Source organism: Pogona vitticeps, chromosome 1 (assembly GCF_051106095.1).
Source record: "Pogona vitticeps strain Pit_001003342236 chromosome 1, PviZW2.1, whole genome shotgun sequence".
Classification (NCBI taxonomy): Eukaryota; Metazoa; Chordata; class Lepidosauria; order Squamata; family Agamidae; genus Pogona; species Pogona vitticeps.
The window spans coordinates 159,913,230-159,938,396 of NC_135783.1; the positions used below are offsets into that span (position 1 = coordinate 159,913,230).

A 25,167-nucleotide genomic window follows, 5' to 3' on the forward strand; every position below is an offset into this window, starting at 1 on the left:
GCTGTGTGCCTTCCTTAGACAGCGGTATGTGAAGATGTCATCCAGGGTTGGTAGCTGGAGCCCGATGATATTCTGGGCAATTTTAATGGCTCTCTGTAGAGCTTTTTTGTCTGCTACAGAGCTACTCCCAAACCATGCCAGAATGCCATAGGTTAGGACACTCAATGGTGCTACGATAGTATGATAATATTTATAAAAAATATCTTTTGTTGTTGCAGACTGTGACGTTTACCCGTGGCCCCTGCTTGTTTCACCAAACACAGAGCTCACATGAGTATCCCAACATGTCCTTTACCTCACCGCCACCAGTTGATCTCTTTACCAGCTATGTTTCCTATGAAAGACTGTGGTCCATTCAGTACTTAACTTTGAAATAAAAACAGGTTTATTGGTTACAGGTTGTTTTAGGAATAGTTCTTAAGCACATTCTTAAAGTTACACAAAGCTTCAGTATTTTCCTTTAACCTCTTCTATCTTAACTAATACAGATAACACTCTGACTATTCACTCCTTAAATTCTCTTATCTGCCTCAAACCCAAAATAACTTCCTTTCTCTTCAAACCTTTCTATCTTCTTTCAAAACTTTATCTGACTGAACTAACTCACTAAACCTCTTTAGACCCTGACTCACCCCCTTCCTTCTGGTTTCTCCCACTGGTGTATGCAAACAACCTCCTACATGAGCCAAAGCAGGGTGATCACCACATGGCCCACCCAAACTTAATTCAAGATTTAAAACCTAAAGTGTACCAAATATTTATTTAAAGTTTTTCATGAAGAGTCTCATCGAAGGATATTCCTTGCTATAACTTTTTAAGTCATTTGACTTCCATTTGACCGGAAGAAGCTTTGGTTTTTTTAAGAGGATCTATCCTCATCAACATCATCAGTTCTTTTACGTTTCAAATTCAGCCAGTGATCCATTCTGAGGCTCAGCCAAAATGTATTGTTACAAAATTTACTGCAATAATATCGAAAAGTCACTTCACCTGACAACATGTGAGGTTCGGTTTGAAGCTCTGGCTGTTTCCCTTCCTCCGGGATTCTCATGTCTCCAAACACAGACACAGATCTCAGTTGTAATGGTTCAACATTTATTTTAGAACTGTCAATAAAACTGTTTATGTCAACTTGAACATAATCTTTCTCCTTTCCTTCCAACTAAGCCGGAAAGGGTTTCCATTTATCTTTAGCAAAGGGATTTCCAAAGTTCAAGTTCCAAGGCCCCAGTTGTTCGGCCGGTACTTTATTGTTGTCCCTGTCGATACTGGTAACAGGGGCACAGACACATCTCTCAAATATTCTTCCCATTTCATCCTCTCCCCTGGTTCCATGAATTCCCAGGTTCCCCCAGCCCTTGCCTCCGCCTCATCTCCCACGCTCACCATTCTGTTCTTTCTTTCCTTTCTTGCTCTACTCTGCCTTTCTCTATTTCCATCTCCACTCTCTCACTTCTGCCTCTCCCCAATACGATTGGGGGAATCACCACTCTCCATCTGTGATCAGCCTCCTCCCTTGGCACTGTCAATCTCTCCCCCCTATGGGTCCAGCGATTCTCTAGCCAGATCCATTCCCACCCTGGTGTTAGGTTTTCTTCCTTCTCTACCTCCTTGCCTTCTCCTGCCTCTACCACTGTTGTTTCTGTCTCTCCCTTCCCTTTCTTCCCCTTTTCTATCTCTGGTCTCTCTCCTTCCCCTCCCTTCCTGCCTCTTCTAATTGCTCCCTCAGTTCTCCCACACACACACACAAGACCCTTAAGCCCTCTTTCTCCCCTGGTCCCCTTGAGGGAACCCATAGAAGTAGTCTCCAGAAGAGTTGGCAGCCTTGAACTTCTTTCTCTCTTCCCCTTCTCAGTGGCAATAGATGGTGCTCCGGCGAGAAGTGTCTCTTTCTAGCTTCCTTGCTCACACAATAACCAAATGGTTTTATTAGCATAAATTGAAGAATATGATCACAAAGTCTGTCCAAACACTCACTCACACTGACACTGACTCCCTCTCTCTCTTCCCACAGCTTCTGACTGCCTGCACAAGAAATATTACATGCTGTCTCTCAGCATTATTCACTTGCATGTTCTCACAGTGTGTAGAAATATCAAATAATTATTTGCTGTTAAACAGTTATTTTCACAACTGATTTTTACTTGTGTGTTTTTGGTGTAGGTGGTAGGTTAGAAAAGCCTGGTTTTACACAAAGCAAAGGAAATTACTTTGTTTTATGTTTCCTTTTCTTTCTTGCCTCTTTCTTTCATTCATTCTTTTGATTTTAACTGCAAAAGATCATAACATTTCTTCAAGCCTTTGTAGACCCCCTATGAGGACATCATCCCCCACCCCGGGGGGTCCATGGACCACAGGTTAAGAACCTATGTGCCCTGATGCAGCATATAAGCAGCACACTTTGTTTCTTCCATCAAACAACTTGTCTCCAAATCATCTCCTGTGTCCTTTGTAACTCTCGTACCCTATCAAGGGATCTCATTACTTAAGAGCATGATTTTAAAAGAAGAATGGCTTGCTTTTCATGTTATATGCAACACATATGATCACCTCTCTAAAATCAGAAAGTAAAGGGTCTATTTTGCATCTCTTGTTAGCTCACTTCTTTGCATCTACAATGACCAGAGCATTCAAGAGAAATGGCTGAGAAGGGGTTGCCACTCCTATCCCCCAGCATCTTCCAACCAGTACCAAGCAGTTCTCTATTCCCTTTAATCATCTTAGTTTGTGTCAGAAAAAATCTAATGCAGTGGTTTCCAACCTTGGGTCCCCAGATATTCTTGGACTAAAACTCTCAGAAGCCTTCACCACTAGCTGTGTTGGCCAGGATTTCTGGGAGTTGTAGTCCAATTACATCTGGGGACCCAAGGTTGGGAAGCACTGATAATGGTTCGGAAGTGGAAGGATCAGCCAACAGGGTGCTTTCATTGCTCAGAGGATGCCCAAAGTTGTTCACAGTTCTCACATTCTTCAGGGAACTCTTTCTGTGTCCCCTCACTCTCTCCAATGATAACTTCTAGTCCCTAAGTTCCAACAACAGACAGGACTGCCTAAAACCTTCAGTCTGGTCTACCTCTTTTTTCCATTTTAGCATAACACCTAATGATTTGAATAACTATTTTGAAATGAATATATAGGCACCCCATGAGATGGAAAAAACACAAGTGTGCTTTACACCAACCTACTTCATATCTGCTAACATGCGCTGGATTATGGAGAAAGCCAGAGAGTTCCAGAAAAACATCTACTTCTGCTTCATTGACTACGCAAAAGCCTTTGACTGTGTGGACCACAGCAAACTATGGCAAGTTCTGAAAGGAATGGGAGTGCCTGACCACCTTATATTTCTCCTGAGAAATCTATATATTGGACAGGAAGCAACAGTTAGAACTGGATATGGAACAAATGATTGATTCAAAATTGGGAAAGGAGTACGACAAGACTGTATATTGTCTCTGTGTTTATTTAACTTATATGCAGAATACATCATGCAAAAGGCTGGACTGGATGAATCGCAAGCCAGAATTAAGATTGCCGGAAGAAATATCAACAACCTCCGATATGCAGATGATACCACTCTGATGGCAGAAAGTGAGGAGGAACTAAAGAACCTTGTAATGAGGGTGAAAGAGGAGAGTGCAAAAAATGGCCTGAAACTCAACATCAAAAAAACTAAGATCATGGCCACTGGTCCCATCACCTCCTGGCAGATAGAAGGGGAAGATATGGAGGCAGTGACAGATTTTACCTTCTTGGGCTCCATGATCACTGCAGATGGTGACAGCAGCCACGAAACTAAAAGACACATCCTTCTTGGGAGGAAAGTGATGACAACCCGAGACATCATCTTAAAAAGCAGAGACATCACCTTGCCGACAAAGGTCCGCTTAGTCATAGCTAAGGTTTTTCCAGTAGCAATGTATGGAAATGAGAGCTGGACCATAAAGAAGGCTGCTGGAGAAGGCTCTTGAGAGTCCCTTGGACTGCAAGGAGAAGAAATCCATCCGTTCTGAAAGAAATCAACCCTGAGTGCTCTCTGGAAGAACAGATCCTGAAGCTGAGGCTCCAATACTTTGACCATCTGATTAGAAGAGAACACTCCCTGGAAAAGACCCTGATGTTGGGAAAGTGTGAAGGCAAGAGGAGAAGGGGATGACAGAGGACGAGATGGATGGACAGTGTTACCAAAGCAAAATGAATTTGACCCAACTCTGGGAGGCAGTGGAAGACAGGAGGGCCTGGCGTGCTCTGGTCCATGGGGTCACAAAGAGTCAAACACGACTTAATGATTAAACAACAACTTTATATCTGATTGGAAAGGACCAAAACTCAACAGATCCAAAAGAGTTACTATATTCTTCCAGAACTTGATATTGGGCCTGCCGGAATAAACAGTTCCCACTGCCAAAATAAACTGGAAGAAAAAGCATGTTTTTTTGATTTAGTTCAAATAAAAAACTTTTGCAGCAGTGTCTGTGTGACGTGTGCCATGACGTCACCTGCCTGTCTTGGCTAAGGCTGGAGTTTCCTGGCCTATGGCAAGGCAGGAGGTGGGTCTTATAGGGGTGGAGCTTGTGTATAGAAGGGGGGTGTACAAGGAGGGACAAGGTTGTTGTTGGGGAATTAGAGAGTTGGAGAGTGAGAGGGGTAGATATAGGTTAGGTAACTGTGTGTTTAGTAACCAAGAACTGTGCAGGGTTAAGGTCTGAGAAATATAGTTTAATAAGTGATTCATTTACCCAGTGATTTCCTTTTTATTTTTGTAATCAATAAATCATCCTTTTTATTTTAAATCCATACAAAGTCTGAAGTGTCAGGTTTATGTGTGGTTGGTGGCAGCAAAGTACTGTGTGTGTGTGTGTGAAGGATCGTGGCCTGTCATCTCTTGTGGTGACGTAGGAGGAGGTGGCAGCCGCGACAAAACTGGTGCCAGCGTGTGGGATACGAGTTGTCCAGTTGCCCAGTTGCCCAGAAAAGCCTTGGCTAGTGTGACCAGAGCAAAAGGATTTCAGTTAGGTGCACCTGAAGTGGGGTGTGGGTAACTCTCTAGGATTTGTCTCCAGGGGGGAGCAGATCTAGTGGAGAGGCACCTAAACTTCAGAGTGAGGGAACTGACTTATGAGCTCTAGAAGGTCCATTTTGTGAGGGAGATTGGCCCAAAGTAGGAGGCTGTTGTGACTTGGTCTGAGAGTCCAGAGTTGGGAGAACTCGGAAGGGACAGACAGACCAAGGGCAGCGAAGATTTGGGATTTCTCTAGTGAACTACAGAACCTGAGAGAGGGTGAAGCTGTGGTGGATTTGGAAGTAGAGCCAAGGGCAGAAAATTAAAGTAGCTCTAAATCTGGCAAGAGGCCCAGTGAAGGGGCAGAAGCCATTAGAGACTACAGTAACAAGCCTAGCCATATCTGTTTGTATACCCTGTTAGAGAGTGTCAGACCTTAGCACAGGAAAGGAAAAAGTGACGTTTTAAACAGAGGCTTGAAAATAGAAAAGAGCCTTCTGTGTGGTTAAAATGCCTCTCACGCGCAGTCAAATGGCAGAAGTGAGTGAACAAAGAGACCAAGCAATGTCAGACTGGTCTGGGGATGAGTCAAATGGTGAGGGAAGAGTTGCCTCAGTGCAGGAAGAAGCTCATGGTGAACAGTTATCAGAACTGAGGAAAATTCAATTAGCCCAGGCACATGAATTTCAACTGAGACAAATAGAAAAGGAGGAAAGAATAGAAAGGGAAAGAATGGCCCTAGAGAAAGAGAAAATGGAATTAGAAAAGGAGGAAAGAATGAGACAAATGGAGATGGAAAGAGAGGAAAGAGAAAAAGAGAGACAAAGACAATTTGAACTGGAGAGAGAGAGGATGGTGTTTGAGTTAAGAAAATTGGAAATGATGAACCAGAACAATAATAATAATAGGGAAAATGAGGAGAGCCAATTATCAAAAGCAGATTTGAAGAAATTTCCTACATATAAACAGGGGGATTGTCCTGAAAACTTCCTTAAAATCTTTGAACGAAGTTGTGCTGATTTTTCTGTGAGGGAAACAGAGAAAATGATAATTTTGAGGTCTCTCCTGAGTGGAAAAATGGCTGATGTGTATGCTGATATGCCAGTTGAGCTCAGTAAAGATTATTCAGAGTTCAAAAAAATGGTTTACAATCGGTTTGGCATTAATTCAGAACATCTTAGGTTGAAGTTCAGAAAACTTACTAAAAGATCAGATGAATCTTATACCCAACTTGGTTTTAACTTAGAAAAGTGTTTAGATCGGTGGCTTGAACAAGAGAATGTAAAAACTTTTCAGGAATTGAAAAATGTTGTGGGCCTGGAGCAGTTTTATTCCTTACTCCATGGGGAACTTAAATATTTAGTTCAAGAACGGAAACCAACTGATGTTAGAAACGCTGCACAAATCGCTGATTTTATTTCTCAAATAAGGGGTCCTAGTTGTTATGAGGGGAGAGGTGTGAGGAAAACATGGGACCCAAAGTTCTCTAAGGAACAAGCACAGAGACAGACTAAAGTTGGCGGCCATTTTAGTGAAAAGCCCTCAGAACAGGGCCAGCACAGTAAACAAGTTTTGGAGGGAAAAGAGAAACTTGAAAGATTTGATGGGAAAAGCTCATGGGGGGAGAGAATCTGCTTCATTTGCAAAAAGAAAGGCCACATTGCTGCACAATGTTTTAATACAAGGCAAAATAAAGAAATTCCACCTCAGAAAGTTAATGTAAAAGAAGCAAAGGCTGTATTTTGTGTTCAGAATAAACCTCAAGCTTCTTCCATTGAGAGTTCTGTTGCCATGGAGACCCAGGCAGAGGCAGTTAGGAGCTCTGAATTGGATACATTGAAGGAGCTACCTCTCGCTGAAGTTGTCCACTGTTATTACATACAGACCAATTGTGCTTTATTGGAATCTGCTGGGGACAGGATAAAAGTTTTTGAAAATGACTATTCTGCTTTGAGAGACACCTGTTCTCAAATTTCTATTTGCCACTCAGACATAGTACCACAAAGTTGTATGATTGCTGACCAGACTCTATCTGTGAAAGGGATTGGGTCAGAACTAGTTTCATTACCAGTAGCTGATTTGAAAATTGAATATCAAGGTTGGAAGGGATTTTGGAGAGTGGGGGTGTCTTCTGAGATCCCTACCCCTTTTCTTATTGGTAATGACTTAACAAAGCATGTCAAGAGTGCCCTGGTGGTAACACGTGCACAATCAGTACAAAGTGAAGCCAGTAATGAGACTGACTCTCAAGAGCCAGAGAAATTTGTACCACAACCTGAGGCATTCTCAGTTGAAATACCTCAGAAAAGCCTCTTTGTCAAGGAACAAACAGCAGACCCCACCTTAAAAGACTGTTTTGCAAAGGTGACTGATAAAGATTTATCACCTGAATGCCCTGAACGTTTTATTATTAAGGGTGGTTTACTTTATAGGGAAAAACTGAATAATATTTCAAAAGGGGGGCCTGAAGTTAAGAGACAGCTGGTGGTGCCTGAGAAATATCGCCCTATGATTCTGGAAAAGGGACATGCAGACATTTTCTCAGCTCATATGGGGATCAACAAGACCAAACAAAGAATAGCCCAAAACTTTTACTGGCCTGATATGGGTAAACATATTAAGAGTTTCTGTCAAAGATGCCATATTTGTCAGAGACAGGGCTCTAACTGTGATAAAACTAGAGCAAAGCTATGCCCATTACCAGTGATTTCAACTCCTTTTACACGTTTAGGGGTGGATATCATAGGTCCAATGCCCAATGCCACTAAGCGGGGGAACAGATTTATTTTAACTATAGAGACCCAGACTGTAGCAGAAGCCTTAGTGAATTACATGAGTAGGATGGGTTTTCCTTCTGAGATAATCACAGATTTAGGAACCTCTCATACATCCAAACTTATGAAAAGGTTAGGCAGGGGGGTCGTTCACATCAATGCCCTGAAGCCTTATTACAGAGAGACCAACCATGTGCTGTTTGCAATAAAAGCGGCTGATAAGGAGGAACATGGGTTGCCCTTCGGGGAAGGGAGGGGCCCACAGAAGTTCAATCCACAAGAAGTGCAGATCAGCCCTGCTCTATCCAGAGAACAGCAGAATAGTTGTGGAATGCTGGTTACAAAACCTCAGGAAGTGTTCTCAGACAAACCTGGTGTTGACAAGGGAGTGCTACCCAGGAATGACACAGGGAATGCTTCTCAGTCTGTAACACCATATAGAGTAAGAGGTTATTACTTTGACAATATTAGCAGAACGCTAGACGAAATGCTGAACGATCAAATTATTGTACACTCATCTAGCGCTTGGTTAGCCCCTGTAGTTTTAGTAGACAAGCCGGATGGCAGTGTCAGGTTCTGTGTGTACTACAACAAGTTATATTCAGTAACTAAACCTGATGCTTATCCTATGCCTAGGCTTGATGACCTAAGTAAGATGATTGGAGGTTGCAGAGTAGTATCCTTTTTAGGTCTAACCAAAGAGTGTTTGCAAGGAAGAAGTGATCCTAAGGCCCAAGAGAAAAGCACATTTGGTAGTCCATTTGGCCTGTTTGAGTTCCGGGTCCTCAGTTTTGGCCTGAGAAACTCACCAGCCACATTTCAAAGGCTCATGGACCATACTCTGAAAGGGCTTAGTGACTTCACAGTAGCTTATATCGATGACATAGGGGTCTTTAGCAACACCTGGCAAGATCACCTGCATCATCTAGAGTTAGTGCTACAAAGATTGAAAGATGCTGGCTTAACCGTTAAAGCTAGTAAGTGTCAGCTAGGTAACTCAGAGATGAAGTACCTAGGTCACATAGTGGGAGGAGGCCTAATCAAACCTTTAGAGGCCAAGGTAGAAGCAATCCTGAAGTGGCCCAGACCTACCACTAAAAAGAAAGTGAGGTCCTTTCTAGGTCTGGCAGGGTATTACAGAAGGTTTATACCCGGTTTTAGTGAGATTGCTGCACCTTTATCAGACCTGACAAAGAAGCAGAGCAGCAACAGCGTTTCCTGGTCAGAAGAGTGCGAGATGGCGTTCGGACGGCTGAAAGATGCTCTAACCAACCATCCAGTGCTGCATGCTCCTGACTTCAACAGAGAGTTCATCATCTACACAGATGCGTCTAATGCCGGTGTGGGAGCGGTACTGTGCCAACAGGATGACAGCGGAGACCAACATCCAGTGGCGTACCTGAGCAAGAAGTTGCTTCCCAGGGAGAAGAATCTTTCTACCATCGAGAAAGAGTGTTTGGCGATCATCTTTGCGATCCGGAAGCTGAAGGCTTACGTCTGGGGTCGACATTTTACCTTGTGCACTGATCACTCACCTCTATCGTGGTTGCGGACTATGAAATCACAGAACAGTAAACTGATGAGGTGGGCGCTTCTTTTGCAGGACTATGATTTCGAGGTTAAGGTGGTCAGAGGGACTATAAACTGTGTGGCTGACGCCTTATCCAGAAGACCGGAAGACAACACCTAAAGGACTTATGGACTCTGTGTATGGTATATGGCAATGTAAAGTGTTTGGAAAGTTATGTATTGTATTATGATAAATGTTTGCATTGCATGTTTTTATTTACCTGTATGGAGAAAGTGTAAGTATATTTGTAGTTGTGTTAAACTGTGTAATTAATGTAATGCTTTATGTTTGTTGCAGTTGTTTTGGGGAAAAAGCACCTTAGCTTTCCCCCACAAAACAACTTATTTAAGGGGGAAGGTATGTGACGTGTGCCATGACGTCACCTGCCTGTCTTGGCTAAGGCTGGAGTTTCCTGGCCTATGGCAAGGCAGGAGGTGGGTCTTATAGGGGTGGAGCTTGTGTATAGAAGGGGGGTGTACAAGGAGGGACAAGGTTGTTGTTGGGGAATTAGAGAGTTGGAGAGTGAGAGGGGTAGATATAGGTTAGGTAACTGTGTGTTTAGTAACCAAGAACTGTGCAGGGTTAAGGTCTGAGAAATATAGTTTAATAAGTGATTTATTTACCCAGTGATTTCCTTTTTATTTTTGTAATCAATAAATCATCTTTTTTATTTTAAATCCATACAAAGTCTGAAGTGTCAGGTTTATGTGTGGTTGGTGGCAGCAAAGTACTGTGTGTGTGTGTGTGTGTGTGAAGGATCGTGGCCTGTCATCTCTTGTGGTGACGTAGGAGGAGGTGGCAGCCGCGACAGTCTGCGTCCTCACAATGACACCACCAATGCTACCGCCGGCGCCCCCTTCATTTCCTGTCAGGTAGATTTGATGGGGAGGGGCAGGAGGAGAGCCGAAAGGGAGGGGGAGGAGAAGGAGTTGGAAAGGGGCACGTATTTTGTATCTACGAGGACTACCACAAACCACAAAAATATGCATCACAGGCATGCCTTGGATTGGTAGTGTGGGCAGAGATGGGATATATAATTTGATGGTGAGGATCTCATATAAAAATCATATGAAATATGTGGTGAGGAGAAGAGGTTGGTTGAGGGGTGGGGCAGAAGGGGAGGAAGGTGGTGGGGCCTGAAAGGAGGGGGGGGAAGGCTTGGCTTGGCTGACTGATGGTTAAAAAAAAAAGAAAAAGGAAGAAATGCGAAGCATATGCTGATTTGATTTACTGTAATCCACCTCAAAATAAATGGACCTCTGGCAGGAGAACAGAAAAACCGGCTCCCCTGGCAGAGTAGTCCGCGTGTGCATGTGCCTTTTGTGTAGGCTTACATTTGTGTCATACCATCCCCAGCAGAACATAGATTTTGTTTCCAGTGGAATCAAGTCTTCAGACACTTAAGAAAATAGTCATTCAGAGAAGGCAGTCTTACACCAGCACCACTTTATGGGCAACTTCTTAAAAACCAATAATACTTCATCCCTGGAGATGTCTGTAATGTTCCGTATTCCAGTATACTAATCTGCCTTGCCATCGGAAGTTCATGCAGGCAACAGACATCATTTTCTTTCATGCCTTCAGCACCGATCTCTATTAATGTTATGATATTGCGGATCCAAGATTAACTTGCTTAAAGGAAGAGCTGGATAGTAACTTGGCTGAATGCTCAAATACTTCCTTAGTCATTTCTGTTAGCAGCTTTATCTGAACCCATGTCTTAAAGCTTCCAATTCTTTGATGTTACATTTCCAGCATATCCACTGCACACTGTTCTATTATTATTATTAAATTTGGGTGATCTGATCCAGGCTCTAACGGAAGCCAAAGTGCCTGGATTAAAGCAGATTAACGGTGTAAACCTAAGCATGGAATCTTAAATGCACTTTGAATGGAGGGCTTGTTCCCACACGATGCTGCCTTATACTGTCAAACCACAGGTTCTCCAGGCCAGCATCTTTTAGTCAGATTGGCAGCAGCTCTTGAGGGTCACAGGTGGAGGTCCTGCCCTGCTCCCCATAAACTGCCAGTCAGAATCAGCAGACTTCCTAATGCCATGTATAAGAACTTTACTTATTACATTTATTTACGTATAAGGCTTCCCCTTAATGACTGGCTGCCTGAGGGTATTTTAAATGGAGTGCTGTGGTTTTGGTGTCGATTTTGTTTATCATCCTTAGTGTGGCACTTGTTTGACTTAAAAAAATATTTTAAATATACATAGTGTTTTTAGCTTTTAGATATTGCCTTTTTAATTATGTAAACAGCCTTGGGTCCTGTTACATACAGCACTGATGTTACCTGTCTGTCATGGGTTTGGAGGGAAAGTTCCATCCTATGGGGAGTGGAAGGCGGGACATCAGGAGGAGGGGCTGTACTGTATATATATGTGATGCGTGTGTGGAGAAGAGGAGACGCTGGGATGTGACAAAGCAGCAGCTGGGAAGAAGAAGCTGGTGTGGGAGTCTGTGTGTCAGACAGGGTACTACTGTGTGTCAGAGTACCAACCTGATAGGTTCAGGTGTCTGTTGGTTAGCCAGAACTGATAGGTTCAGGGTCTGTGCTTCAAGTTAAGGGTTCTGTGTGAACCAAACTGTGTGTATGTATGAGTGAAACTAAGCCACGTTACTAAATCTTATTCACCTGATCATTTTATTTTCCCTGTGTGTGATTTAAATAAACCTTATTCTTTTATTTGTTGAAAATCCATCCCTGGTCTGTGTGACTTCTTAAAGGGAATGGTTGGTGGCAGCTTAGTTAACGTGTGGCAGATCCCAGTAGGTCTGGGTTTGTCACATTGATTGGTGTCCAGCGTGTGGGATACGACTGGTCCAGTTGTCCAGCGGTCCAGCAAAGCCTTGGCAAGTGTGCCCAGAGCAAGGGGGGTCTAGTCAGGGACAATCTGAGGCGTGTAGGTAATCTTCTAGGTGTACCTCAGGGGGAGGTGCGCTAGTGGAAGAACGTGCCAACTGGGGAGACTAGATTAGGGTGCTCTGAGGCAGCCTGTTTTTGGCGGGAAAAAAGCTGAGGCAAAACTGTGTAGTAGCAGTGATCTAGCCTGCCTGCTGAGAGGCCTAGCAGAGGGGGGTAGACTCTGACTCGCTACAGTTGCAAGTAGTGCTGAAGGACAGCAGCAATCTATAGGGAAAGCTGGTTCTGAGGCAAAAGAAAAAAAAAAGTGGTCGCTTTATTTTGAGGCTTGACTTTTTAAAGCAGCCTGTTCTGGGGGGGATTATGCCCTTGACTCGAAGCCAGATGGCAGAAATGGGTGAAGTGAAAGACCCCCAGGTAGACCAAGGTTCTGAGGAAGAATTTGGCTCAGTGCAGGGTGACAGCACGGGAGAACAGAACCCAGAACTCAGAAAATTGCTCATAGCCCAACAGCATGAACTGAGGATGAGGCAATTTGAAATAGAGAGAATGGAAAGGGAGGCCAGAGAAAGAGCTGAAATCAGTCAGGCAGAGGCAGATGCCAAGAAAAGGGGAATGGCCATGAGGATAGAAGAGATGGAACTGGAACACAGAGTTAGAATGGCACAATTAAAATTAACATTCCTAAATAAGAAAAATAACAGCTTATCAGATGAAGAAATTGCGGAAAGAGAAAAGTATGAGGCTCAGGCCAGACAAAGTGAGCAAGATCTTGAAAAATATACTCAGCAAAAAGACATTAAATTAAAAGAAATCAGAGATAAGACTGTAGAAAAAGTAAAAGAGATAAAAGCTAGGGCTGAGGAAGAGATTTTACAGATCAGGGCTGAGTTTGAGGCTAAGCGAAAGGAGCTGGATTTGAGAATAAAAGGGAAGAAATTGCAGCAAGGGGGAGGGGCCCATGGTGAAGGGAAGCCCTCAGACATGAAACCAAGACCTCAGGTTTTGGAGGGAAAACCAAGACAAGATGAGAAAGACTCAAAATATAGCAGAAAATGTTATTTCTGTCAGGGAAAGGGCCATCTAATCTCAGAGTGTGAGAAATTAAAGCAGTTAAAAGGAATGGTGCCTCAGGATTCGAGTGGGACCAAGCCAAAAGCTGTGTTCTGTGTCCAGAAAGAGCAAGGCTCATTGTCACTGAGGGAGCCTGTTGCCATGGCTACTCAATCTGGAACAGCTACTTCTGCTGATCAGGCTGAGGAAAATGGTCCTCTTGTAGAGGTCAGGCGCTGCCTGCTGGTGAGAACAGATTCTCAATTGTTTGAGACAGCAGGGGTGGACGTAGGAATACTTGACCATCAGTATCGGGGGCTGCGGGACACTTGTTCCCAGGTAACCCTGTGCCATCCAGATATTATTCCTAGGGAGTTTATAATCCCAAATGAGAGCATGAAGGTGGCAGGGATTGAGGGGCAGGTGATCTCACTGCCAGTAGCGGAGGTGCCTGTGAACTTTCAAGGCTGGAGGGGAGTTTGGCGGCTAGCAATTTCATTGACTCTGCCAGCAGCCGTGCTCGTGGGAAATGACCTGGCTGAACATGTGAAAAGGGTGCTAGTGATTACACGTTCACAAGCCACCACGGGGACAGTTCAGGGGGGTAATGATGAGCCCGAGACGGAAGCAGAGGGGAGTTCAGAAGCTGTGGTGGAAACCTTAACCACAGACAGCAGATTTGGACAGGAGCAAAAGGCAGACGCCACTCTCCAAAAGTGTTTTGAACAGGTGACTGACGCCCAGCTAACACCTGAAACCCCAGTGAGATTTATGGAGAAAAAGGGGATTTTATATAGAGAGACCCTGAGGAATATCTCAAAAGGGGGAGATGGGATCAGAAGTCAGCTGGTGGTACCTGAAAAGTATCGCCCCATGATCTTACAAAGGGGGCACTCTGACATGTTTGCTGCACACTTAGGGGTGAACAAAACACAGCAGAGAATCACACAGAATTTTTACTGGCCTGACATAGGGAAGCAGATCAGGGAGTTCTGTAAACAATGTGATGTGTGTCAAAGGCAGGGGAATAACCGCGACAGGACCAAAGCAAAGTTGTGCCCTTTGCCTGTGATTGACACTCCGTTCAAATGCATAGGGGTGGATATAGTGGGACCTTTGCCCAAGGCCACAAAGAGGGGGAACAGGTTCATTCTCACCATTGTGGACCATGCCACGAGGTACCCTGAAGCCATACCCTTGACTAACATTGAAACTAACACAGTGGCAGATGCCTTGGTGGGGTATATGTCCAGGATGGGATTTGCCTCAGAAATAATCACAGATTTGGGAGCATCATTTACATCGAAGCTCATGAAACGCTTATGGCAAATCTGTGGAATTAAGCACAAGGAAACCACTGCCTATCATCCTGAAAGTAATGGGTTAACTGAGAAGTTCAATGGGACTTTAATGCGCATGATTAGGGCTTACTTGGCAGAGAATCCAAACAATTGGGACCAGAAGCTGCAATCCCTTTTGTTTGCTTATCGATCAGTGCCACAAGCCAGTACCGGGTTCAGTCCATTTGAACTTTTATTTGGGAGAAGGGTGAAAGGGCCCCTTGATTTGATCACACAAGATTGGGAGCAGATCACCCAGGATGACCCACAAGACGTTGTGACATACATAGACACCTTGAGGAATGACCTAAAGAGAAACCTAGAGCTAGCAGCAGAGACCCTGCAAGCTCAAAAGGTCAGAAAGAAAGCTTGGGATGACCAGAAAGCCAGGGAGAGGCACTTTGACCCAGGGGAGGGAGTGCTTTGGCCCAGGCCCTGCAAAGAGAACAAACTGCAGCTGGGTATCCCAGAAACAAAATATTTGGGTCACATGGTAGGGGGAGGAGTGATAAAACCCCTAGAGGCCAAAATAGAAGCTGTTCGTGATTGGCCCAGACCCAACACCAAGAAAAAAGTCAAATCATTTCTTGGGTTGGTGGGCTACTACAGAAAGTTCATCCCGAGGTTTAGCGAGATTGCGGCTCCGCTGACCGATCTGACGAGGAAGAAGGCCGATGACCGCATCCCGTGGACCAGCGACTGTGAGGAGGCGTTCCAGAGGTTGAAGCAGGCGCTCATCAACTATCCAGTGCTGCGTGCTCCAGACTTCGACCGGGAGTTCATCATCTACACCGATGCGTCTAACAGCGGGGTAGGAGCAGTTCTTTGCCAGGAGGATGAAAATGGTGACCAGCATCCAGTGTCCTACCTGAGTAGGAAACTTCAAAAAGGTGAGAGACATTTGGCAACCGTGGAGAAGGAGTGTTTGGCCATAGTCTACGCGATCCAGAAGGCCAAGCCTTACATCTGGGGAAGACATTTTGTTCTGTGCACTGACCATTCACCACTGCAATGGTTAAAGACAATGAAAACCCACAATAGCAACCTTATGAGGTGGGCTTTAAACCTACAGGACTATGACTTTGAAGTGAAGGTGGTCAGAGGGTCAGTGAACTGTGTTGCTGACACCTTGTCAAGAAGACCTGAAGAATGAAGACGGCGAAAGAAACATGGACTATGTATATATATTGATGACAAAAAGTTAAATGTACCTGTTTTTTGAACTTGGTTTGTATGAATAAAGGTAAATTGATGTAATGTATATGGTAAATGGTTAAATGCCTAATTGCTATGGTTAACTTAGAATGTAAGTATAAGTAAGTATGATATGGTATGTATAACTGTTGTTGTGTGTTTTATCCAGGTTGTTTTTTTGGGAAAAAGCACCTTAGCTTTCCCCCTACAAAACAACTTATAAAGAGGGGAGGTGTTACATACAGCACTGATGTTACCTGTCTGTCATGGGTTTGGAGGGAAAGTTCCATCCTATGGGGAGTGGAAGGCGGGACATCAGGAGGAGGGGCTGTACTGTATATATATGTGATGCGTGTGTGGAGAAGAGGAGACGCTGGGATGTGACAAAGCAGCAGCTGGGAAGAAGAAGCTGGTGTGGGAGTCTGTGTGTCAGACAGGGTACTACTGTGTGTCAGAGTACCAACCTGATAGGTTCAGGTGTCTGTTGGTTAGCCAGAACTGATAGGTTCAGGGTCTGTGCTTCAAGTTAAGGGTTCTGTGTGAACCAAACTGTGTGTATGTATGAGTGAAACTAAGCCACGTTACTAAATCTTATTCACCTGATCATTTTATTTTCCCTGTGTGTGATTTAAATAAACCTTATTCTTTTATTTGTTGAAAATCCATCCCTGGTCTGTGTGACTTCTTAAAGGGAATGGTTGGTGGCAGCTTAGTTAACGTGTGGCAGATCCCAGTAGGTCTGGGTTTGTCACAGGTCCTTTTTAAGGTGAAAGGCAAAGTACATGTATAAATATAAATATAAATCTTGCTTTTTCTCCAGTGAGTTCAAGGCATCATGTAGACCCTTCCACCTCCCTATTGTATTCTCACAACAGCCCTGCAAGACTTGTCAGACTGAGATGGACTGACTGTCCACGTGGTCATCCAGTAAGTAAGGATTTGAAACCAGTTCTCCGAAGTTCTGCTTCGGCACTCTTAACTTCTACTCTACACCACTTCTACCACTACACTTAAGTCCCTTATCCATTGGGTTAATTTCCAGATAAACATCCTTCAGGTTCTGTTCCATTGTCGTTCACAACACAGCCAGAATCTTCATTTTGCGTTTTGCTTTTCAAGACAAAAATTAAAAATTAAAAAATGGACCCATTCTCTCCACCCTTTCATACACCTTTCCCAAGACCCATTCTCAGGTATTGCATGTTGTGAAGGTACTTCTCTTTACTTACTTGCACCTGACATATTTTTGGTGCAGCTACTGGCAGCAACTCTTTTACCACCTCTGGAGGTTTTTAGAGATTGCCCCTCACTGCTTTCTGCATAGAGCAAAACTGTAACTGTTGGCAAGGATTGCTGGCCTAACATGGATAGTGTTTGCTGTAGACATTCCTGCAAGGATGAGGTCTGGACCACCTCACAGAAACACCCCTGCATTCAAGTACTTGGAAACAACATGTTTAAATTGATTAATTAAGGAACTGGAATTTTTCAAATCTAACATGAACACAGTTGTCCTTGTTTAAAATGTTCATTTTTTTGACCTTTACACAGAGCAGATGTCAGTTCACCCTCCCCTCCCCAAGTGGAAAAGCACCTATGTCTCTCCTTCAAAAATAAATTTATACGGGTAGTCTAACCTTGACTCTATAAATGCATTTGGACTAAGGCACTCAGAAGTCTTAGTTATGTCTCAGAGCTTCTGAGAGGTATAGCTGGTGATTATCAGGAGCCTCCAGATTGAGAACAATTACTCTATAACACAGGTGGGCAACTGCTGCAAATAGCCTAACCTGACCAAAAAAGGGGCCCATCAGAGCAGATGTCAGTCTGGATCAGATCACCAGGATATTATAATAATAATAGCACAACAGCAAGCAACAGATATGCTGCAAAAGTAACATCTATAAGAAGTGGAAGCTTTATATTATTCCACTTCTATGCTAAGGACATCCTCCAAGATTCCCTCATCCCTCCTCCTCAAAACCCAAACAAATCAGAAGTACTTATCAGGATACTTCCTGTTTGTTTTTGTTTTTTAATGGTCATTTCCTACAATTTCTAGGCTTTATACAACCTTTGGTAGATGCTAGAACCTTGAAGTCAGTCCCTGTGTCTTCAGACTTGGGTCACCATGCTCTACAGAAGTTACTCTTCTTTAGCATCACCAAATAACAAGCTTTGGCTCAAAGTAAAGCTTGATTTGGATTCGAGTCTGCTGCCTTGGTGGGTCAAGCTTTGGTTACCTAACACAAATTTAGTTTTGAAAAAGAAATTCCAATGCTTTTCCCTTTGAGGAGAGGAAACGTGGGCTGCCATGTGATCCCACAGCTACAAATACTCAACTATCCCACACACTACACTAGAACACAGAGTTCTAACTCCTGTCCTCTGAAGATGCCAGCCACAGAGACTGGCGAAACATTAGGAAGAAAAACCTCATGAGCACGGCCAAACAGACTGAAAAACCTACAACAACAATCGGATCCCAGCCATGAAAGTCTTCAAGAATACATTTAATTAATTTGTATGACATCACACTGTGTCTTTCATTTTGGTATCATGAAGGTCTGAAGCCTTTGGTAGGAATATAGTCTCTGAAAAAGCTGAGTGAAGTAATCAAATACAGTGATGCCTCGACTTCCAAACTAAATTGGTTCAGGAAGATGGGCGTAAGTCGAAATGGTTGTAAACCAAAGCACCATTTCGCATTGAAATGCACTGAGATGCAATTAATCTGTTCCAGAAAGAAACCACCAAAAAATCACTGTAAGACTCATTGGAAAGGCGATTAATCCCTTCCAGCCAAGCGGGGGTAGGGGGGGGAGAAAAGCAATCAAGCATGCAAGACTCATCGGAAATGCACAGAGAACAAAGGGGCCAGGTTGGAAATGCATAGAAAACAAAGGGAGCAATTCCGAAATGCACAGAAAACAAAGGGACCAGGTCCAAAATGCACTGAGAACAAAGGAAAAAACAAGGGAAGCATGCAAGACCCATCAAAAATGGGGGGAACCCCCCAAAAAGCAAACAAGTCCCCCAAGACCCATTGGAAATGGGAAATCAAAACCCAAAAAGCAAACAACCCCCCCAAGAACCAACAGAAATGGGGGGAAAACCAAAAAAGCAAACAGACTCCCCCAAGACCCATCGGAAATGGAAAAAAACACTCCAAAAGGCAACCAACCCCCCAAGACCCATTGGAAATGGGAGGGGAACCAAAAAACTGCTGCAGGTGGTGGTACAGACATTTCACTCTGGGCATGCATTACCTTCAGAGGGAAAAACGCAGGAAGCTGGAGCCCTATGGTACAAATTTTAAAATGATTTTAATAGTCTGCGTAACTCTCTCAATCAATATACCACTCATCCTCCAACTGGATTAAAAGTTGTCCCAATAGGATGCACACACCAACTCAAAAACCATATGACTACCACAAAATTTTAAATGGACTTCAAAAAACCCAGTCTAGCTCCGGATTTATTTTAATCATGTAACCACACCTTGAGATATTTAAGGAGTGAGTTTACCAGCTTCACACACACCAGTGAATTTCCATGGCTGAGTGGGAATTTGAACCCAGGTCTACTGAGTTGCAATCCATTACTCCATCCACTACAGCACACTGGACACCCCACTGCAGCACTTATTCCACATCGAACAATATCTGCCCAGTTTTAATGGACAGGAATTTTTAGCAGCTGCATGATTCTCAAATCCATTTAAGGTAACTTACTAGGATTTAAGCCAATTGATTATAACTCCAATTTTAAACACATTACTTAGGAACAAGTCCCACTGATTTCCATAGGACATGTTTCCAGGTACCATGTATAAGGTCAAGGTATTAATCAGCTTAAGATCCTTGGATTTTGCTGGGCCATAGATCAGACTAAAGTTGATAAAACTTATTTTGTTTCATTTAGATACTAGATCCCCTGGAATGCAGACTGATCTGTTTAATGGCCTTCAACAAAGGGCTTGGGAGTTTGTTCCATGTCAGATTTTTATGTCAGAAGGAGATTTTTATTTTCATTTTTTTTAAATCAAAGTGCAGGATTTTAAAGCTTTTTGTACTTTTATTGAGGAATAAATCCCGCTAAGGGGATTCTCAGACCCGCCATGTTGTTCCACCAGAGTCCGTGTTCTTCCATGGCATTCCACAGTCATGATGGCATTGTTGCTGAAGATCCAGATCTCTCTCCTTCAGCAACTGGGCTGAAAACAGAACAATCCAGTCACCTTCAACTTAGCTAGCAATTAACATTTCCGGCATTCAAAGGTGAATGTGCAGTTAATGAGGAATAAGTATTTCTCCACAGTTTACAGGGTTCTTCCCATCCCCATTAGCACTTCTTCCGTTGCAATTGTGACTTCTGTATGGATTCTGTGTTACGTATCCAGAGAGCCATCAGCAACTGCTACCACACTCCTCACAACTTTCTAAAATCTTCCCTCTGCCCTTCTCTCTCCACAACCGTTAAGGAGAGATTCTCATGTTACTACCACCACCTTCATTCTACCTGCACCAGCAAAAGAGCACCCTCTCCTAAACCATTCGGCCACCATTTGACTATTCTTTCCCCACTCCTTCCCTCCCCATGCCCTCAGGCTGTGTCCTTCCACTCTACAACACAGACTCGGGCAGGGAGAGGGTACAGCAACAGGACAAGCAAAGAGCAGGTCTGTCCCCCAAGGCAACAAGCCCAAACATATTTGTTTTATTATAAAATCCTCTAGCCTCTGTGTTCCTTTATGTAAAGCAGAACCTCTATACCCTATATTTCAACTCAAGCCATTTTCAAGGAGATATCAATGTTCATCTGTTTTGGCATGTATAACAAAAATAAAGAAAAGCAGAATCTTATGGTACCTGAAGATTAACTGATTTATTTCTGTGCCAGCATCCAGAGATTACAGCTCATTTCTTCATACATGGAACACATGTATTGACACCACAGAACAAGTGTGTTCAAGACAGAGTGATTTAATAATCATAACTTAAAACATGATTTAAAATGAGATTTTTTTGATGATTTAATTTTTTAAAAAATCAATGTTTAAAAATGCAAAACATGCTTTAAATTATAATTTAATCAAATTCAATCACAATCTTGCCATTCTATCACAGTAAACTGGGAGTGGGGTCAAAGGGCAACCCTCCAGATATTGTCAGAATGCAAATTCCAGCATTCATCATCAATTACTGTGCTCACATGAGTTGGTGGGAGTTGCAGTCCGGCAAGATTTGAAGGTCCCTAGGGTTAAGCAATATACTTCTGGCATATCCAGTACCGGAATGGGCTATAAGGGAAGCAAAATTGGTAGCCCACATATTTGTATCAAGCTACATATTAAGGTAGCTGATGACTTTGCCTTCCAGCAATAAACAAAACCTTCACAACTCAGTCATGTACATTTGTTTCTGAAACAGATACAGCTTTATTACAGGGTGAAGTCACTTTCTATACTTAGGAACGATGCACTACTGGCACAATTGTTCCTAGCATACACTAAGCAATCATAGGAAGATGAATCAGAATGCCCTGTTAATTATTACCTTAGGGTCATTATTGTTCAGTGTTTAAAAAAAGGGGTGGAGTTGTTAATTTAAGGATTCTGTACTACACTTCTTAGAATTGGTAATTGCATGTCACTGGATATGGAAAGGTCTGTGTTGTATAGAATTCACCCCTCTTAGTTTCTGCATGAATGTTTGCTTGCAAGTAATTACCAGACAGTTTCAGGTAGTCCCAAGTTTCTTCCCACTGATTCTCTCAGAACTGAGCATGAAGAATGTCAGGAGACTGAGCTCTGGGCAAAAGAAAAAAGAACAAGGAATCTCTCTTATCAGAGAAGATCCTGGAATGCTAATCTCAGACTATCAATTTTATTTACAGCTGTGCTTATGGTTGTAAGGAAAATACAAATACACTAAATGCAATGATTATATACTAATTGAAAACAGTGCTATGTGTTGACTTGCACATATTAATACAGTAAAGTAATTTTTGATTAAACAATATGAAGTTGCCTGGATTGCACATCAATTCTCAATAGAAGGCTAGATCCTGAATGACTGCAATGACAGAAGAGCCTCTGTCAATGGAAATGAGAGGGCAATGCTTTCTTCCCACAGCCACAGCCCCACAAAATCTACTTTAGAAACCCTCTAGAGCAGGTGTTTTAGCAGTAGAGAGGGGCTCAGGGAAAGGGAAGTTGCTCTAGCAAAATTTCACTAGTGAAAGACTGAATTTCTACCAGAGCAACTTCTTGAAACCAAAAACACTATCTTCTGGATGAATCAGGCCATTGCAAAAGCATAGTCTTACTGCCACGAGTATAGTGGTCTTTTTAAAATATGGGTGCCAGAATGGGATCTTGTTTGTTTGTTTTTTATGGTAACTGGACCCAAACCAAGCAAACACAAAACATAAATGTAACAAAACGTTAGTGTGCAAATTAGAAAGTTGGCACTCTTACTGCCTAGCATAATACATAGAGGAAGTTCAATTTGTTTTAGTGGAGTTCACTTCAATGTAACTATCTTTCAGACTGTACTCTAAAACTTCACTGTAAATACTGAATATATTCACCTGGAAGTAACATCATTGATTTCAGGGGGGAAAGGTCACAAACATGAGCATATCTTACTGGCAGAAATCAGCAATGACTTTCAACAATTTTTAGAGAATGTGGAAGAAGAAAGAGCCAAAGGACTGCAGTTGAACATCAAAAAGACCAAAATAATGATTACAGAGGAAATCCACAGCTTTGACGTGACAATGAAAAAACTGAAGCGGTTAAAGACTTTGTATACCTTGGTTCAATCACAGATCCAAATGGACACTTCAGCAAGAAATCAGAACATTTGGAAATATGGCAATGGAGGAATTAAAGTAACAATAATAAAGTGCAGGGATGTGTCACCGGAGATGAAGACCAAGATAATCCACACTACAGTGGTGCCTTGCTTGACGAGGATAATCGGTTCCAGTGAAATCGCTGTAGAGCGAAATCCTCATCAAGCAAAATAAAAAAACCCATTGAAATGCATTGAAAACCAGTTCAATGCGTTCCAATGGGCGAAATACCTCAGCGTCCAGCGAAGATCCTCCATAGGGCGGTCATTTTCCGATGCCTGTGCAGCAAAAAATCCGTCCTGAACACAGCGGGGAGCCATTTTGGACAGCTAGCGGCCATTTTGATAACCCGACGATCAGCTGTTTCGATTGTCATAATGTGAAGAATCAGTTCCTGAAGTAGGCAACCGATTGTCATAAAGCGGGTTTTGCCGATTAAAACATCGTTTTGCGATCGCAATAGTGATTGCAAAAACATCGTCGTGAAGTGGATTCGTCATCAAGCGGGGTAATCATTAAGCAGGGCACCACTGTATTACATTTCTGATTGCCAGGTACCATGTACTGTATAGGTGGTAAAAGTGAAAGAAAGCTGACGGGGGTGTGTGATTCATTTGAAATGTGGCGCTGGATTAGAGTTTTGCAGATACCTTGCCAGAAACACAAACATGTGGGTCCTAGATCAAATCAAGCTTAGGCTGTCCTACTCTGGGCACATCATGAGAAGGCATGATTCTCTCGAAAAGACAATAATGCTGGGAAAGGTTGAAGGCAACAGGAAAAGAGGAAGACCAAATATTAAATAGTGGGTTCATGACTCCAAGTTGTAAATCAACATGCATTTCTTCAGCACTTCTCAGCAACAAGGCGAAAGATGCCAAGTAAAACACACATGCACATTTATACAACGCTCACCCAAGAAACCATCCGACTTCCATTAATTACCTGCAGCTGGCTGACAATCCAACAGCATAGGCAAAAACTGCTCCCACTGCTACACTCATTACACCAAATATGAGTTGGACTGAATTACTAAGGAAAGCCACAGGCTTCAGTTTACAAAAGCTGAGCAAAGCAGCTGAGGACAGAACATTTGCAGATCACTCATTCATAGGGCTGTTATGAGTCAGAGGTGACTTGATGGCACATAACAACAATAAAAATTACAAAACATTTAGTACTTCAATAACTGGATAATAGACTGCCATTTTTGTCTTCTTTATTTTTCCCCCCTTTTGGTTTTGTCTGTTATTCTAGGACAAACTAACACATCTGCCTCTTCTAAAACAGAATCATCTTGCAACCCTCTTCTGGACCGGGTACTATACTATCAGCATTGCTATAATATCTGTAGGTTCTGGTGTGTGTTTTTTATCCCTCCATAAAGCTAAAGATCAATCAGTTTCTATGTTAAGCTGACAGCTATCACGAAATAGAGAAAACAAAAATGGTAAATACTATAATTATTGATGTTGTTATATGTCTAGCACTTCCAAAGCATCATGTTGTTTTACAGAAGATGGAGAAAACAGCTTTCCATCCAAGAAACCAGTAACCTAAACAGGAGAGGGGAAGCAGAAGAGGAGGAAGAGGAAGAGGGGGAGGAAGAGCAAAAAGTACATCTGAATCCACTGGTTGATTGTTGACTGATTTGCAATAAATTAATGAGGATTTCAGATTACAGTATGTGTTTTTGTTTCAGGCAATAAAATACAAGCACGCACACCCAAAAGTAGAAATATTGTGGCACCATTAAGACCAAGCATGAAGGCCACTATTAAGGCCAAAGTTCCTAAATGGCCAATGGGAGTTTTTATGGAAGAAGCATCTGAAGAAATGGGCTGGAATTTGTGAAAGCTTTTCCTCAAATAAACTTGTCATTCTTAAGGGTGTCACAATACTTTTATTTTTTTTCCTCAAGCAAATTCATATAGCTACCTCCCTGAAGACCACATGTAAGAACAGCAACAAACTGGCTTCCCTAGAATTAAAATAAACTTGGGACAGCAACAAGCAGTTTTGTTTTTGTGTGTGTGTGTGTGTGTGGAAAGATTGCAAGCGCTGTAGAGTTCTGTTACTGAAAGAAAATTTCTAGACTCGGAATGCTTTAATTCTAAATGTGGATTTTGTAACCGTTGATGAATTTATCAGGCTTCTAGCAAAAAAAAAGGGGGGGGAAAGGAAGTAGATTGCAGAAGCCTGAGGTCTGTCCATTGAGTACCACCGTCATAATATACAGTAAAAAGAGTGTCTAAAACTGAGAGTTACCGAGGTGGCTTCCAAAACTGCAGGTTTTCTTCTTCATGAATATGGGAGCAGTTGTCAATTTATGTGTAGGAATCTCCAGATGTTGTTAGACTTCAACCCTCTTGGAAGCGGCTGTCTAACATCTGGAAGGCCACAAGCTGCCCAGCCATGGGCAAGAGAGAAACAGAAGAAGATATTACTGTAGATGTACAAGAAAGATTCAGGCACAAATTTAGATTTCTGGGTTTACTTTGG

At 42.8% G+C, this 25,167-nt stretch overlaps 1 long non-coding RNA gene across 1 annotated transcript; it reads right to left on the reverse strand.

The window, feature by feature from the left end:
• Window positions 1-19,825: 19,825 nt before the first annotated feature.
• LOC144583554 (uncharacterized) lies at window positions 19,826-21,622 on the reverse strand. The gene is made up of 2 exons (XR_013537404.1): window positions 21,537-21,622; window positions 19,826-20,020 (listed from the first exon to the last, which is right to left on the reverse strand). It is a non-coding gene; the product is annotated as an uncharacterized LOC144583554 (long non-coding RNA).
• Between the last annotated feature and the right edge of the window lie 3,545 nt (window positions 21,623-25,167).